The sequence below is a fragment of the Saccopteryx leptura genome, chromosome X, assembly GCF_036850995.1.
Source record: "Saccopteryx leptura isolate mSacLep1 chromosome X, mSacLep1_pri_phased_curated, whole genome shotgun sequence".
Classification (NCBI taxonomy): Eukaryota; Metazoa; Chordata; class Mammalia; order Chiroptera; family Emballonuridae; genus Saccopteryx; species Saccopteryx leptura.
The window spans coordinates 71,913,424-71,925,375 of NC_089516.1; the positions used below are offsets into that span (position 1 = coordinate 71,913,424).

General features: G+C 41.1%; 1 pseudogene; it reads left to right on the forward strand.

The window, feature by feature from the left end:
- Positions 1 to 10,000: 10,000 nt before the first annotated feature.
- Positions 10,001 to 11,509, forward strand: LOC136385312 (germ cell-less protein-like 1 pseudogene; annotated as a pseudogene).
- Positions 11,510 to 11,952: the final 443 nt, after the last annotated feature.

An 11,952-nucleotide genomic window follows, 5' to 3' on the forward strand; every position in this document is an offset into this window, starting at 1 on the left:
GGGGCACAGAGAATTAGATAGAGGGTGGCGAAGGACAATCTGACTTTGGGCGAGGGGTATGCAACATAATTTAATGACAAGGTAACCTAGACATGTTTTCTTTGAATATATGTACCCTGATTTATTAATGTCATCCCATTACCATTAATAAAAATGTATTTAAAAAAAAATAAAATAAAATAAAAAATAAAAAAAAAAGAATAATAGGTATATCAGAGGGAGAAGAGAGAGAAAATGGAATGGAGAACATACTCAAACAAATAATAGATGAGAACTTCCCAAGCCTGTGTAAAGAACTAAAGCCTCAAGTTCAAGAAGCAAACAGATCTCCAAGTTTTCTTAACCCCAACAAACCTACTCCAAGGCATATCATAATGAAATTGGCACAAACCAACAGCAAAGAAACAATTCTCAAGGCAGCCAGGGAAAAGAAGAATACAACATATAAAGGAAGGCCCATTAGATTATCATCAGATTTCTCAGCAGAAAGTCTACAAGCTAGAAGAGAGTGGACCCCAATATTTAAAGTCCTGAAAGAGAGGAACTTTCAGCCATGAATACTATACCCATCAAAGCTATCCTTCAAATATGAAGGAGAAATAAAAACATTCACAGATACAGAAAAGATGAGGGAATTTATCATCAGAAAACCTTCACTCCAGGAATTACCTAAAGGGGGTTCTCCAATCAGATACAAAGAACAAAAAAAACAGAGCCACAAGTAAAAGCTCCAAGAAGAACACAATAAAACCAAATTTAAACTGTGACGACAACAAAAAGAAAAGGAGGGAGAAGATGGAGATTAAAAGTAGCAAAGGACGATAGAGTGCAAAAGTACTCACAAAATAGTTCGCTACAATGAACAGGGTAGGAACCCTTTTCATTACTTAAAGGTAACCACCATTGAAAAAACCACCACAGAAGCACATGAGATAAAAAAGATAGCAACAGAGGAAAGATGTATGGAATACAACCAAATAAAAACAAAAGATAGAAAAACGAAAGAGAAGGATCAAACAAGACACAAAACTAACAGAAAGCAAGATATAAAATGGCAATAGGGAACTCACAAGTGTCAATAATTACACTAAATGTAAACGGAATAAACTCACCAATAAAAAGGCACAGAGTAGCAGAATGGATTAAAAAAGAAAATCCAACTGTATGCTGCCTACAGGAAACTCATCTAAGTAACAAGGAGAAAAACAAATTCAAAGTGAAAGGCTGGAAAACAATACTCCAAGCAAATAACATCCAAAAAAAAGCAGGTATAGCAATAGTCATATCTAGTAATGCTGACTACAAGACAGCAAAAGTACTCAGAGACAAAAATGGCCATTTCATAATGGCTAAGGGGACACTGAATCAAGAAGACATAACAATTCTTAATATATATGCACCAAACCAAGGAGCACCAAAATATATAAGACAGCTACTTATTGACCTTAAAACAAAAACTGACAAAAATACAATCATACTTGGAGACCTCAATACACCGCTGACAGCTCTAGATGGGTCATCCAAACAGAGAATCAACAAAGATATAGTGGCCTTAAACAAAACACTAGAGCACCTGGATATGATAGATATCTACAGGACATTTCATCCCAAAGTGACTGAGTATACATTTTTCTCCAATGTACATGGATCATTCTCAAGAATTGACCATATGTTGGGCCACAAAAACAACATCAGCAAATTCAGAAAAATCGAAGTTATACCAAGCATATTTTCTGATCATAAAGCCTTGAAACTAGAATTCAACTGCAAAAAAGAAGAAAAAAATCCCACAAAAATGTGGAAACTAAACAACATACTTTTAAAAAATGAATGGGTCAAAGAAGAAATAAGTGCAGAGATCAAAAGATATATACAGACTAATGAAAATGACAATACGACATATCAGAATCTATGGGATGCAGCAGAAGCAGTGATAAGAGAGAAGTTCATATAACTTCATGCATATATTAATATAAACAAACAAGAGAGAGCCCAAGTAAACCACTTAAGTTCACACCTTAAGAATCTAGAAAAAGAAGAACAAAGACAACCCAAAACCAGCCGAAGAAAGGAGATAATAAAAATCAGAGCAGAAATAAATGAATTAGAGAACAGAAAAACTATAGAAAAAATTAATAGAACAAGGAGCTGGTTCTTTGAAAAGATCAACAAAATTGACAAACCCTTGGCAAGACTTACCAAGGAAAAAAGAGAAAGAACTCATATAAACAAAATCCAAAATGAAAGAGGAGAAATCACCACGGACACCGTAGATATACAAAGAATTATTGTAGAATACTATGAAAAACTTTATGCCACTAAATTCAACAACCTAGAAGAAATGGATAAATTCCTAGAACAATACAACCTTCCTAGACTGAGTCAAGAAGAAGCAGAAAGCCTAAACAGACCTATCAGTAGAGAAGAAATAGAAAAAACCATTAAAAACCTCCCCAAAAATAAAAGTCCAGGCCCTGACGGCTATACCAGCAAATTTTATCAAACATTCAAAGAAGACTTGATTCCTATTCTACTCAAAGTCTTCCAAAAAATTGAAGAAGAAGCAATACTTCCAAACACATTTTATGAGGCCAACATAACCCTCATACCAAAACCAGGCAAGGATGGCACAAAAAAAGAAAACTACAGACCAATATCTCTAATGAATACAGATGCTAAAATACTAAACAAAATACTTGTATATCAAATACAACAACATATTACAAAAATAGTACATCATGATCAAGTGGGATTCATCCCAGAATCTCAAGGATGGTTCAACATACGTAAAATGGTTAATGTAATACACCATATCAACACAACAAAGAACAAGAACCACATGATCTTATCAATAGATGCAGAAAAGGCTTTTGATAAAATACAACACAATTTTATGTTTAAGACTCTCAACAAAATGGGTATAGAAGGAAAATATCTCAACATGATAAAGGCCATATATGATAAACCATCAGCTAACATCATATTAAATGGCACTAAACTGAAGGCTTTCCTCCTTAAATCAGGAACAAGACAGGGTTGTCCACTCTCTCCACTCTTATTTAATGTGGTACTAGAGGTTCTAGACAGAGCAATCAAACAAGACAAAGAAATAAAAGGCATCCATATCAGAAAAGAAGAAGTAAAGGTATCACTTTTTGCAGATGATATGATCCTATACATCGAAAACCCCAAAGAATCCACAAAAAGACTACTAGAAACAATAAGCCAATACAGTAAGGTCGCAGGATACAAAATTAACAAACAGAAGTCAATAGCCTTTCTATATGCCAACAATGAAACAATTGAGAACGAACTCAAAAGAATAATCCCCTTCACGATTGCAACAAAAAAAATAAAATACATAGGAATAAACATAACAAAGAATGTAAAGGACTTATATAATGAAAACTATAAACCATTGTTAAGGGAAATCGAAAAAGATATAATGAGATGGAAGAATATACCTTGTTCTTGGTTAGGAAGAATAAATATAATCAAGATGGCTAAATTACCTAAAGCAATATACAAATTTAATGCAATTCCCATCAAACTTCCAATGACGTTTTTTAAAGAAATAGAGCAAAAAATCATCAGATTTATATGGAACTATAAAAACCCCCGATTAGCCAAAGCAATCCTAAAGAAAAAGAATGAAGCTGGGGGCATTACAATACCTGAGTTCAAACTATATTATAGGGCCACGACAATCAAAATAGCATGGTATTGGCAGAAAAATAGACACTCAGACCAATGGAACAGAATAGAAAGTCCAGAAATAAAACCACATATATATAGTCAAATAATTTTTGATAAAGGGGCCAACAACACACAATGGAGAACAGAAAGCCTCTTCAATAAATGGTGCTGGGAAAACTGGAAAGCCACATGCAAAAGAATAAAACTGGACTGAGATGGTACTAGAATGGTACAGTTTGTCCCCCTGTACTAAAATGAACTCAAAATGGATCAAAGATCTAAACATAAGACCTGAAACAATTAAGTACATAGAAGAAGACATAGGTACTCAACTCATGGACCTGGGTTTCAAAGAGCATTTTATGAATTTGACTCCGCAGGCAAGAGAAGTGAAGGCAAAAATTAATGAATGGGACTACATCAGATTAAGATGTTTTTGCTCAGCAAGAGAAACTGATAACAAAATAAACAGAAAGCCAACTAAATGGGAAATGATATTTTCAAACAACAGCTCAGATAAGGGCCTAATATCCAAAATATACAAAGAACTCATAAAACTCAACACCAAACAAACAAACAATCCAATAAAAAAATGGGAAGAGGATATGAACAGACACTTCTCCCAGGAAGAAATACAAATGGCCAACAGATATATGAAAAGATGCTCATCTTCTTTAGCTATTAGAGAAATGCAAATCAAAACTGCAATGAGATACCACCTCACACTTGTTCGATTAGCTATTATTAGCAAGACAGATAATTGCAAATATTGGAGAGGCTGTGGAGAAAAAGGAACCCTCATCCACTGTTGGTGGGAATGTAAAGTAGTACAACCATTATGGAAGAAAGTATGGTGGTTCCTCAAAAAACTGAAAATAGAACTACCTTATGACCCAGCAATCCCTCTACTGGGTATATACCCCCAAAACTCAGAAACATTGATACGTAAAGACACATGCAGCCCCATGTTCATTGCAGCATTGTTCACAGTGGCCAGGACATGGAAACAACCAAAAAGCCCATCAATAGATGACTGGATAAAGAAGATGTGGCACATATACACTATGGAATACTACTCAGCCATAAGAAATGATGACATCGGATCATTTACAGCAAAATGGTGGGATCTTGATAACATGATACGAAGTGAAATAAGTAAATCAGAAAAAACCAGGAACTGCATTATTCCATACGTAGGTGGGACATAAAAGTGAGACTAAGATACATTGATAAGAGTGTGGTGGTTACGGGGGGGGAGGGGGGAAAGGGAGAGGAAAGGGGGAGAGGGAGGGGCACAAAAAAAACTAGATAGAAGGTGACAGAGGACAATCTGACTTTGGGTGATGGGTATGCAACATAATTGAACGACAATATAACCTGGACTTGTTATCTTTGAATATATGTATCCTGATTTACTGATGTCACCCCATTAAAAAAATAAAATTATTAAAAAAAAAAAGATGGCATCTGTGGGCAGTGCTGAAGAAAGAGTCAGCGCAGTGACATTGACCACTGTCCCTCTAGCTCTCTCCCCGAAGTCACATACCCTAGTCTCTCCCATTATGACTCCAGTCTTCTCTGGCTTGCTTTCCTTCTGCCATAGCTCAGGGTGGGTGTCCACAAGCAAAGTGCTGTGTGCTGACCCTTCAAGAAGGCACCTGAGTCTCTAGCAGTCTCCTGTCTCAACCTGGGAGACAGAATCCCTGCAGATCTTCATAGCCATAGGTGACGCAGCCTCTTTTTCCTGGCACTGGTGTTGCAGGCTGGGGAGCCCAGTGTGGGGTTGAGGGCGAGCCCTGACTCTTTAGAAGGGATTGCTGCAGTTGAGATATCCTTCCGATTCTCCACTACTGCGCATGGGTGTGGGACCAGCACTTTCCCTGTCTTTGTACTTCTATCCGTCTGGATATGGCTTCCTCTGTAAATCCTTGGTTATTAGAGTCTTCTTCAGCTAGTGTTCAGTTTAGTTGTTCAGCTTGATTGTTCTACAGTTTAGTTGTGATTCCAGTCATGTCCTGGGAGAAAGTAAGTGCAATTTCCTCTTAGTCTGCTGCCACTTTGGATCCTCCTGTATTTCCATTTTTCTAACTCCCCACCACCCTGGTAAACATCACCAACTGACTTCTTAGGGCTTATCCACACAACCCATATATTCAGCAGTTGAAGGTAGGGTGAAATTCACTTGGAGCACTTGATTATAGAACACCACTAGATAAAGAACTCCCTGCACTGATAAAATGCTCTATATTTGTACTGTACACAGTATTGTATCCACTATTCATGTACCAGTATTGAGCTTTTCCAATGTGGCTAGTGTGTCTGAGAGAATGCATTTTCAATTTTCAAACATGCCAGTCAAAACCATAAGTTGCTTGTAGTTTCTTACTTTTACCATTGCTTTGTTTTATTTACTTAATTTTTTTTAATTTACTGATTTTAATGAGAGAGGAAGGGAGGGAGAGAGGGACAGGATCATTGAAGTATTCCTGTATGTTTCCTGTCTAGGGATCAAAGCGGCAACCTCTATTCTTCTGGACAACAGTGTAACCAACCAAGCTATCTGAACAGGGCACCTTGTTTTATTTATTTTTATTTATTTTTATATTTAACAGGGCCAGAGAGACAGTCAGAGAGAGGGATAGACAGGGACAGACAGACAGGAACGAAGACAGATGAGAAGCATCAATCATCTGTTTTTCGTTGCAAGACCTTAGTTGTTCATTGATTTCTTTCTCACATGTGCTTTGACCGTGGGCCTTCAGCAGACCGAGTAACCCCTTGCTCAAGCCAGCGACCTTGGGTCCAAGCTGGTGAGCTTTTGCTCAAACCAGATAAGCCCGTGTTCAAGCTAGCGGCCTCAGGGTCTCGAACCTGGGTCCTCTGCATTCCAGTCTGACACTCCATCCATTCCTCCACCGCCTGGTCGGGCCTTGTTTTAAAATTGACAGGTATCATCAGTGTAAAGCTGTTTGCTTAAGTTACAACTACTTCTCAGAGAATTAAGAATCTTTTTATTTTGTGACAGAGACAGAGAGAGAGCAACAGATATGGACAGACAGACAGGAAGGGAGAGGGATGAGAAGCATCAATTCTTCAATGCACACCTTAGTTGTTCATTGATTCCTTTCTCATATGTACCTTGACTGGGGGGCTACAGCAGAGTGAGTGACCCCTTGCTCAAACCAGTTACCTTGGGCTCAAGCCAGCAACATTGGGCTTTAAGCCAGCAAATTTTCAGTTCAAGCCAGCGACCCTGGGGTCATGTCTCTGATTTCACAAACGAGTCAGTGACCTGGTGCTTATGCTGGTGAGCTTGTGCTCAAGCCGGATGAGCCCTCCTCATGGCGGGGACCTTGGGCTTTTTAATCTGGGTCCTCTGCATCCCAGTCCGATACCTTATCCACTGTGCCACTGCCTGGTCAGGCGAGATTTAAGAATCTCTACGGTATTCAAATCTTCGCATTAATCTGCCCAGAATGTTTTCATTCTCTCCACTGTGTCATGTTACCTTGCTCTTAGGCCTTAAACCAAATTCGGCAGTTCAATTTTCCTAGAATATGGAGTAAATTCATCCTCTGGTGTCTAAAATTGGGATGTAATCATAGCAATTGATGTGGGAAATGTATTCCCAGTCTCAGCCACACTTTCACCTGAACTGTTAGAACAAATCATTCCCCAAAACTGATAATATATCAATTTTTTATTTATTTTCTAATTATCAGGTAAATTTCAGTCCTCTTGCTTATTAGAAAAAGTGCTTGCCTAGCCTCAGAACACCATGAACAGACGAATATTCCTTTGCCACTGATATATTTCTACATCCTATAAGACATCAATCAGAAAATGAGACATGATCAGAAAACCGATAGAGGCAAAATTTTATTTCGTAAGCACAAACACTTGAGGTATATCTTTCAGCAAACACTTTGGTTATTATCTCTTTACCTCCATCAATGTCTTTCTTGTCAATTATTTAATGAGAAAGGAATCTACACTTAGATTAAACTTTGGTGCCTGCACCATAAACTCTATCTCATTCCTTTGTAGATTGCCACACTTCTTGCAATAGCTCCTCACTGCACTGGATTATCAGGTTGCCCAGAAGCCACTGCAGGCATGTGGTCCTGTTGTTCTGGAGGCCATACGTCTCAGCATAGTAGTAGTATCTGTACGTGGTCTGGGCACATAGTGATACCTTGGTTGGATGGTAGGAAAAAAGAATTGTGGTACCTCACACATCTACTGATCTATTCCTCTCCGTAGGTAAAAGTGCAACCTGTGAAGGCTATTCTATAACAGTTTCATGTGATTTTAATCACGTCTCTGACTGAATCTTCACATATAACTGTGTTTAAATCCCTTTGGCCTTCCCATACTTGAGAAAAATGTCTCCTAGGAACTGAGTGAGTCAACTGAGCTTGACAATAAACACCTTCCACTTTTGCAAAAAGGAAAGTTCATTCTTCATATTTAATTTCATAGCAACTATAATTATTTTTACATTGATCTGGTTATTGTCTGCCCACCAATTCAACCTGTATTTCATGTAAATAATCTCTCAGGGTGTGTGGCTCAGAGCCCTCTCTTTTTTGAATAAGCAGAGCTTCCTTCATCACTCATCCAGACCAGCTCAATCAAGGAATCCCTCATTGTGTCCATTCCGTGGCCTCTCAGGAATGACGCTTTTTTTAATAGGTGCTGCTAAATTTTGGAGGCCGAGGATTTAAGCTATATAGTCCCCTCTCTCCTCTCTCTTTTATACACTCTCAATATATTTTCTTATTGCAGAATTTATTTAGAGCACCCTCCTTCATTAATCATTCTTTTGTGGAGCCCCGTACAGAAAATGAAACACAACGCTACACAGCACTGTACAAATGTGGGGAACCTTCTACTTTGGGCCATGTCAAATGACCTAAAAGGCTTCCCAGTGTGAAGGTATTATTTTCTTTGTTCTTTTTTTATCTTTTTGTTTGTTTTTGGTAATTAAATTAACATTTCTTAGACTGGTATCTCTTTAATAATTCATGTTACAAATTCAGAAGATGTTAGTATTTCCCTTTATATTGCACTTTCTGTGTCATTTAAAAGGCCCAGACTTCCTCGGCACCACATGATTTCTTTAGAGTATTTAATATTCATACAGTATTTAGTATTCCACATGTCTCAAAAATGAAAAACCATTCCATTCATTTTTTTCCATTGTAAGTTTGTTTGGTGCTTGGCTGATGCCTGGTGCTGGTAATCCAGAGTCTTGTAGCCATGTGAAGGTAAACGTCTGATCAAGGCATAATAGGATTAAAATTGAGAAAAGGTGTCTCTCTCTCTTCCTCAGAGGTTGGAGAAAAGTTGATGTTTGAGCCGTATCTCCGACACTGAGAAATGGGTAACATTTGCAAGGAACAGAGGAATTGCCAGAGGCAGAGTCAAGATGTACAAACAGGTGCAGAGGGAAAAACATAAATACGGCTGAAAGGTGTTCTGGGAACTTTAGGTCTTCCCTGAGCTAAAGCTGTCTATTTTAAATGGAGACATAAGACCAAAAGCAGCTGATTTAGACACAACACACACACACACACACACACGCACACCCACAAACACACACACAGAGTTTTAAATGGCTTTATAACTAGAAACAGTATTTAGAAATGAAAAGTAAAAGAGCAAGCAAAAACGGGGGCAAATATTACCACCTTTATCACAGAAAAGGGCTTCACAGCCTCAAGTGATGAGACAGCGTTAGGATCTAACGAAGGAAGTTAAGGTGCCTAGAGGACAAAGCTGGCATCAGATGTAATCCTCCCCACCACAAATAAATATTTATGGTAGGAAAACGTGAAATGGGTTCTTGAAAACAGCGGAATAATTCACACAAAAAGTCCTCTGTTAAATCTTAAGTCTGTCAAAAATTATTAAAGCAAGGAAACGTGTCACTAAAACATAAAGAAATAAAAAAAACATCAATCACCAGTCTGTGGAGGTAGCCCCAGAGCCATCACCCAGGATGAAAAGGTGCCCCGAGCGGGCTTCCGGGTTGGCCGTGCCCTTTTCTCGCACGAGTTCATGGGTGATGCGAGAGCAGACGCTGTACCCAGAAGCACTCTGGGCATAGGCCGTGGGTTCTCGCACGAGTTCATGGGTGATGCGAGAGCAGACGCGGTACCCAGAAGCACTCTGGGCATAGGCCGTGGGTTCTCGCACGAGTTCATGGGTGATGCGAGAGCAGACGCTGTACCCAGAAGCACTCTGGGCAGAGGACCTGGGAGTGAGTGTGTCGTTTGCGCTTTTGAGGTACATACAGGCCATGGGAGCATTAAGCAGCCGGTTGCTGCGACTCCTGGGGGGTCGTGCCCCACAGCAACCAGGTGTCGGTGGGGAGGAGGAGGAAGCCGAGGGGGCAGCCATGGTAATGGTAGCCGAGGCAGAGTCGGAGAGTGAGGAGGCCGGACCCAGCACCAGTGATGGCGGCCGCAAACGGAATAGAGACTCAGGGGGTGCCCACGAAAAAGAGCTCGTCCCGAAGCGTGCCAAAGGCCGTCTGGGTCCCCGTTACAATGCTCTGTTCCTCAAGGGGGAAGGCAGCGACGTGCAGATCCGTGCATTCGGGCACGCATGGAACCTGCACAGGGCCTATTTGTGCCAGTCAGGGTACTTTGCCAGCATGTTCAGTGGCGCTTGGCGGGAAACCACCATGAATGTTATAGAGTTGCAAATGCCTGACGAGAACATTGATCATTTGGCACTGCATGAGGCTCTAGGCTCCCTGTATCGAGAATGCGTGCACATTCCACCCAACCGAGTGGTCTCCATCCTGGCCACCGCCAGCATGCTGCAGCTGGACGAGCTGAGTCGGCAGTGTGGGGCAGTCATGACAGAGACTGTCAGCGCCCAAACCGTATTCATTTACTACCAATGTGCTGAGACCTACGGCCTCCCAGGCATCAGAGCCGTGTGCTTCCAGTGGCTGCTGGACAACCTAATGACTTGCCATAGTGATGCGCTATTGAGAGAAGTGAGCCTGGATATCATGAAAGAGCTCATTGCCTCTTCGGAGCTCTTAGTGATGCAAGTAGAGATGGACGTGTACACCACACTGAAGAAGTGGATGTACTTGCAGCTGCAGCCCACAGGGAAGTGTACCCACAGGGCCTTATTGTCCAGCGCCAACATGTGGTTTGCTAGGGCCAAGATGGAGTCAGAGCGCACCCCCTTCCTGGAGACTCAGCAGGGCAGAGCCTTCATGCCAGTGTTCCAGCATCTGCGGCTGGCCTACATCGTCTGCGACCTGCCATGGACACGCATCATCGAACAGGATTCGTTGATCCCTACCAAGTGGCTGAACTCAGTGTACAGACAGGAGTTGATTACCCTACTCCAGGCTGAGCAGAACAGGGAGCTCGGGCCCATTGTTGCCAACGTGTCCGACATCCAGGGGAACAGCATGCGATGCGGGCACCAGCTCCATAGAGAAATGCCATGCATCTGGCAGTGGACTGGCTTCAGCTTTATCTGGGACCTGGTGGTCACCTACGCCAACCGGCGCATCACCTTCAAGCGCAGGGCACTGAAAAGTCCCTATGGCCTCGGGGTCAGCTTCCTCTGGCAAAGAAAGATCGCATTCCGCCTCTGCCTGGTTTCCTTGGACAGGGATGGAAGAGCTATTTTCAGAAGGAACACAGAATACCAGCTGCTTACCCTGAGAAGAGATCAAGAGCTAGAGGTAATGAACCTGGAGGACCAAGATGTGTTCTTCCCCATGTATGTGTCCTGTAACTTCCTTTACCTCCCCAGAGAGGGCCGCAGCCCAGAGTGAGGACCCAGGCAACATCCCAGAAAGCTGGGCCACTGCTCCTTGAGCACAGGGATGGTCAGCTTGCTCGAAGTGCCATATTTTCTGTGGGATCAACTGGTCTTTCCCATCTCTGGTGACCAACTTTGCCAGAGGTTTTGTTGAACTGTAGCTTGTAACACATGAAACTGATTCCTGGTACTTAGGAGGAGGGCATATTTTGAAGCCCCAAACACCTCCAGAATTCATGCCTGCTGTTAATGTGGCAACCTGTCTTCCTGGTTCACCATGGATTGACCTACATCATTTCTGCAAAACAAGGGCTACTTGACTTTAGGAGAGCAAATGTGAGTCCACGTAGTCTAGTACTCTTAGTTGAACTCTTTTCCGTTAGTTTGATTAAATTTGATTAAATGAGTGTCAGAGGAGTACTTTGACTTCTCTTTGACTTTGTGTGTTTAGAGCTG